The sequence below is a fragment of the Mus caroli genome, chromosome 2 (assembly GCF_900094665.2).
Source record: "Mus caroli chromosome 2, CAROLI_EIJ_v1.1, whole genome shotgun sequence".
In the NCBI taxonomy this organism is placed as follows: Eukaryota; Metazoa; Chordata; class Mammalia; order Rodentia; family Muridae; genus Mus; species Mus caroli.
The window spans coordinates 140,445,205-140,451,931 of record NC_034571.1 but is presented as its reverse complement, the minus strand read 5'-3'; positions in this window follow the sequence as shown (position 1 = coordinate 140,451,931).

Genomic DNA, 6,727 nt, shown 5'->3' with positions numbered 1-6,727 from the left:
TCCTTTCCTTTCCTTTCCTTTCCTTTCCTTTCCTTTCCTTTCCTTTCCTTTCCTTTCCTTTCCTTTCCTTTCCTTTCCTTTCCTTTCCTTTCCTTCCTTCCTTCTTTCCTCCCTCCCTCCTTCTTTCCCTTCTTCCTTCCTTTCTTTCATTCTGTTCTTTTGTTCTTTCTTTCTTGTCAGGGTCTCATATAGCCTAAGCTGGTCTCAAACTCACTATGCAAACAAGGATGACCTTGAGCTCATGATCTTCCTGCCTCTATCTCTAAAGTTCTGGGACTGGACATACATCACCACCATGCCTCTCTCCTTCACCACTTCCTTGTCATCTATCTAACTTTAGAAAGCATGACTGTCTCTTCCCAACCCATCTTCTTGTCTTTCCTTCTAGCCACTCTTGAGAAGTCAACCTTTCCCTTCTCCATTGTGTTCTCTCCTGACTTCAGTAATACTGTTTTTGAGTTCCCTTCTGAGTACACCTTTGAAATTCTTTTGTCAATGAGATCAGGAGGCTGTAAAAGGACTCCTCAAATTCGGTATGCCTGTTAGTTCTGGTAAATGGATATTAACAATCTTGGAGGGCATTGAAGATGGACCCCTCCCTCATGATCAACTGCTTGTAAAGCCAGGAATGGAAGCTGTAGAATGCTGATTGCTGGTCAGAAGAATAAGATCTGAGTCAGGTCTTGGGTCATTGTTAGTCCTCACAATAGCCATTCATTGCTGACTTTATGTTTGACCCAACATCATTGTGACTATCAGCTACAATCATTTAATTTTCTTAGAAAGTATTTTTGAGATGAGATCTTACTATGTAGCCCTGGCTGGCCTGGAACTTGCTGTGTAGACCAGGATGGCCTCCATCTCACAGAGATCCATTTGCTTCTTTACCTCCCAATTTCTGAGATTAAACTATGGACCATAATTCCTAGCTAAGCTCAACCTTTGAGGGACATATTAGCATCATGAAATTGTAGCATTGAAATATGATATTTAGAGTGATCTGAACTCATATTTTCAGGCTGCTATGGTATTCATATTTGGCTTTAGACGACACTATCTCTTATTCCCTTTAAGGTGACACCTTGCTTTTGCACTAACAGCTTTGACACTCAATGCGCATTATCAAGGACAATTGCTTTGACAAGAGGAGTCACCCAGCTTGTTAGGAGATCCCAGCAGGGATTCTTTGTGTCCAGGTGTCCAGTGTCACATTCTCACATGGATGTTGGGGAATTCTCTCAGGGGCTACCACTATCCTTAGTTTTGTTGATGGCAACTAGTTTATTCTGAGCTGCTTTTTGCCCTTGGCTTGGATATTTTGTTTTCAGAGGACCCAGTTTAAACATCCCAGTTTGGTTGCTTTTCAGGAGACTTGGTTTCTCACAGTGTTTGGCTTGGTTTTGTTTGTTTTTAGAGTGTTGGATTACCTTGCTAGCATTTTCCCATTTTCTCTGCCACTCTCCCAATTCAGCATCTTCCTGATCTCCCTGCTTATGACAACCATGTCACTCTTGGTTAAGGGGATCTGTGAGTGCCTGACCATAGAGATGCTGAAGATAAGATGTACCTGATCTCTTACACCTAACCGGGTAGAGGTGTTAGGGAGAACAACTCAGGTTGTGTCATAGCATCATAGAAAATCCTGAAATTATACTCCACTTCTCCATTAGAAGTAATTTCAAGGCCTTAAGGTTTCTTCTGGATTGACCTTCCATTGCTGATTCATGAATGATGTTTGCAAGTGGATCAAACTGATGCTGCTAATTCATGTGAAGTGAACTGCTACTATCCTGACAATGCAGATTGAATTTGCTCCAAAGAACTATTTCTAAACAGGTCTGGATACTTGTTTGCCTTATTAACCTTTTCTTTCCACTACCCCTGGTGAATGGTGGGCTAGAAGAGAGGTTCAAGTATTTAAGAACCCATATTAAAAGTAGGTTTTGAAAAATCTAGAAAAGAAAGACAGGAAGAAAGAAAGAAAGAAAGGAAGAAAGGAAGGAAGGAAGAAAGAAAGAAAGAAAGAAAGAAAGAAGAAAGAAAGAAAGAAAAGAAAGAGAGGAAAGAAGGGAAGAAGGAAAGAGAGGAAAGAAAGAAAGAAAGAAAGAAAGAAAGAAAGAAAGAAAGAAAGAAAGAAAGAAAGAAAGAAAGAAAGAGTAAAAGATAATCACCAAGTATCCTGAACTCCCTGTGTTCCTATGAACATAGGAGATAAGTCTGAGACACTAACCCCAGAATTAGAGCAGAAGTAGCTACTCCCCAAAGTAGCAAATAAATCTGGTCTGCCGTGGGCCCTACTAGCTAGCATAGAAAAGCTTAGAATGGGAAGTGTTCAGTAAAGGGGGAGATGTTTGAAGCAAAGCTGCCATTTAGTTCTCCGGCTGGTTTTAAATTTGATAATTGCCCTTAACTGAGCATAACCCATTTAGAAAAACAGGCAAGTCTAACTAAAGACAATTTGTCTTTATATTTCCATTAATGGGGAACATTTGATAATACTAGTTTATTTGAGTATTTTTTCATGCTAAACTTGAAATTCTAGGCAAAAGAACTAAAGATCATAGACTGTCATCATATTTTACATTAAATTTTAAATCAGAGATGGTGGAAGAGATGACAAAGTTCAGTGAATAAAGGTGATTACTGCCAACCCCAATGACCTGCATCTATCCTTGGACCCACAAAATGGAAGAAGAAAATGAACTCCTATAAGATAACCTGATACGTCCCTTCCCTTACCCCCAAAAAAATGTATTCAATAAAATAATATACAAAAAGAAACAATGGAAGTTACTAATTTACCTAAAAATAAGACTGTTAAATGCTACATCAAAATTAGAAAGATGTAGACAAATAGAAATTTGATTTTTTACATATTTTTATGAGTATAAATGCCTGTGTAAAGGACCAGAAAAAGGTGTCAGAGTCCCCAGAACTGGAGTTACAGATTATTGTGAACTGTTGTGTGAGTGCTGAGAATCAAAACTGGGTCTTCCGGAAGAGTAACTAGTCCGATTAGCTCTGGTGCCATCTTTCCAACATCAGGAAAGTAATTTTAAAATTAGAGGTGTGTCAGAACTAAAGATCAATTTGGAAAAATCTAACTGATCTCAACCCTCACTCTCCTATGTTTTTGGTTTGTTTGTTTGTTTGTTTGTTTGTTTTTTCTGATCTTGGCTCTTCTTCATTTTTTGTCTCTAATAGAACAAAATTCTGCATCAAAGGAAATGGTTTCTAGTCTGTTTTAAGATAAAAGTTTGAGTAAGAGGACCCATACTGTTGCGCCCCCCCACCTCCCACCCTGCCCCCACACTCCTGCAGAAAAAAATTGGGTTGAAAACTTCAACTGTGGTATTTTCTGAGTCATATTTGGGGCTTCTGAGATAAAGGTGCTTGTTGCCAACCTTTCTCCAGCAGCAGAAAAAAAAAGTTAAATCACTGTACAGCCTACAAAACAGATCATTTTTTTAATCAAAAATTTCCATTTGCAAAAGCATCTTTCTCTCTGCCAATTAGTTCTTTAAACAGGAAAGCTAGCAGCCCACATGTATGCAAAAAGCATCGTGTCTCTATCTTTGCGTCACTAAGTCTTCCTTATGCCTCAAAGATGTAAGAAAGACACTTCTTAACAGTACATTCTGATTTAATGTAGCTATGACACACACACTTTTGACAATTATTTTCAGGTAATATTAATGTGCCATTTTGTACCTAAAACAACTCAAGATAAAAATCTAGTCTACTCCTAAAATTGTGGGAAATAAACGACTGTCTAAATCTGTGGCTACTTTTTAATGTTTGCTTCTTACCATTTTATTGATTCTTCATGAGTTTCACATTATGCACCCAGTCCTGTTCATCTCCCCATGCCTCTGTAGCCATGTTTCACACTTGAAACCGCCTCCTTGATGGAAGAAGCTGTAACATGTTACAGTGTGTCCCCCAGTATATCCTTCTGTCCATATATCTTCACTTACAAGTGTTCACTGCAAGGTCATTGATCTCTGGTTAGTGTGACACCATCAGTGCTGTATTCACACTAGGACTTCTCTCGGTTATCCTGTTGTTTCCCTATGTCATGGAGATCCTGCAGCTTTGGTTCAGCAGGATAGGCCCTTTCATGCATTCCAACTCTGGATCTGGGTCTGGGTGGTAGCTGAGATGGTCAGCATGCCAGCTCTCCCTTATCCACACCACCAGGGTGAGCTCTCTAGCACTGCTCCAGTTAGGCCACCCAATGCTGCCATTGGCCAGAGGCAGAGTTAGCTCTCCTGTTCTTATGCCCTCTGGGCAGCCCACCTGAACTCAAACCTCTACCATTTCCCAGTCCAGGTGCTAGGCCCAGTCTCCCAAGTGCTACAGCCTGCCAGGGGCTGGAACAACCCTTCTGCTCTCACACCCTTGAGGCTGGCTAACCAGTGCCTTCACCATAGGGCCAGCTACATTGTATTGTCCAGGCTATGTGCAGAGCAGTATCTCTGGAGTGCTACAAAGAGGGAATAGGATCATCTCTCAGGACTACCACGGGGGGACAAGGGGGTGGGCATCACCTCTGCATCCAAACCACCTCACAGCAGACATGTGGTAAAGTCAGATCTCCTATATTCTCATACCCAGGCCTACTTACCTGTGCCTGTACCACCAAGGTCATCTTTTCTGGTCTATCCTGCCCCCCAAAGTGCTGCAGCTGGTTTGAGGTAAGCATAGCTCTCCTGTGCTCATGATCCTGTGGGCAGCTTTCTCAACTGCAGGAGCTGGCAACAAGTGGGGCAATACCTCTGTGCCCATGCTACCCCATGACAAATGAGTGTCAGGGTCAGTCTCCTACACACATGCCCTCAGGGCTGGCTCACCCACACCCCTGCCACCAGGGCCAGCTTCACTGTGCTGCCTGGGTGAGATACTCACCCCAGTGCTCTGTCAGTGAGAAATGGGACCAGCTTTCCAGAGAACTGCATCCAGTGAAGATCGGGGATGGTTCTGCACACCCTCTGGACACCCACATGTTCCCCAGGGATGTCTCCATGTTCTCCAGTGGCAATATGAGCCACGGACATCAACACTAACCCTTGGGACTGTCTATATAGCCTCAAACCAAGACATGGCCTTCAGTGTCAGCCCAGGCTGGAACCTTACCAAGGCCCTAGGTGACAGGGATGACCACTCTCACCAGGCTACTCGTCTCCACCCTTGAGTCTCCACTTCCATCTCTCTTCATGGTGTTCACTTCTCTTTTTCTCCCATCTGTCTACCACATACTGGTACATTGTGGTGGCTCCTGCTGCAGGCTGGCCATGGAGCTGACAGGCTGCTGGGTGATGTTCTCGGTCCAAGCTGTGTGATCTGACATAACAGCAAGCATGTGTCTATGGCACAAGAGGGAGGCATGGTGCCCGCAGGTCTCTCTCTGTCTTCCTCCTCCCTCACTACACTGCATGGATTTGATTTGATTCCATTCTATTTGATATTTTTGAGTCCTAGGCAGAAGATAGCTTTGGCTATCAAGCCAGGCATCAAGCTAGGATGAGCAAAATACTGCCATCTGCTCTGCCCCTGACTTAGATAAGAATACCATCACTGCCGGGCTGTGGTGGCGCACACCTTTAATTCCAGCACTTGGGATGCAGAGGCAGGCGGATTTCTGAGTTCGAGGCCAGGCTGGTCTACAGAGTGAGTTCCAGGACAGCCAGGACTATACAGAGAAATCCTGTCTTGAAAAACACCAAAAAAAAAAAAAAAAAAAAAAAAAAAAAAAGAATACCATCACCAAGGTGTCTCTTTAAAAATCTGGTGATTAGATTTTATCCAAATGCTAAGTTTATGGGTTTTTCCCCTATTGGGTTAAAGCTTTCATTTGCCAGACATAGCCTTGACTGTAGGAAAAAAATCTATAAAATTAATTATTCTTTCTTGGAATATTCCTGCTCTATTACATGGTAATTTTAGAACTTATTTAGTGGGCAATATTTAAATCTATTTGCAAAATTTGGCCTATTGTACAAAGTTTTCATTGTGTCACAATCTTCAATTTTCTAGATTGATGGTTATGCGATCAAATGACACTGATTGTCAAAATTGACTAAAGTACTATATTTCCTTAGTTGAAAACACTTCATTGTTTCTTCTAATTTCAAGATCTACCCCATTTTGAAAACCATCCATTATCTCCTCATAATAATAGGACTGGAAATCCTATAAAAATGGATAAAGGACTGTCACAGCGTGGTCTCTTATTTTGTCCCTTCTTATCAATATCTCTTGCATTAGTGATATTTGGTATACAGAGAAAATACAATTTTATTTTAAAAATTACATTGATTTCTTCTGTAATATGACTATCCACTTACTTCCTCAAATTGGATTCTGGTATAATACCAAAATAACTGAACAATAAAAATTTTAGTCACAAGATACTATTAAATATAATTGATGAATAGTTTTTAAAACTAGGACCAGCTGCTCATTAACTTATAGCAATGGAATTAAACTATCCAAAGGATTCTTTACTTCTTTTACCTCTACTATATTTTTGAATAATTTAACTTATAAGAGAGAGAGAGAGAGAGAGAGAGAGAGAGAGAGAGAGAGATGACAGATCTAGCTGTTAATGGCTGTTAAACTTGATATTATCCAAGGATTTATTCCTCTGTGACTTTACCAACCATTTATGTTTTCTGAAGACTACTCTTCTACCTACTTGGCCATATCTTTAATAGATTCTTGGAAT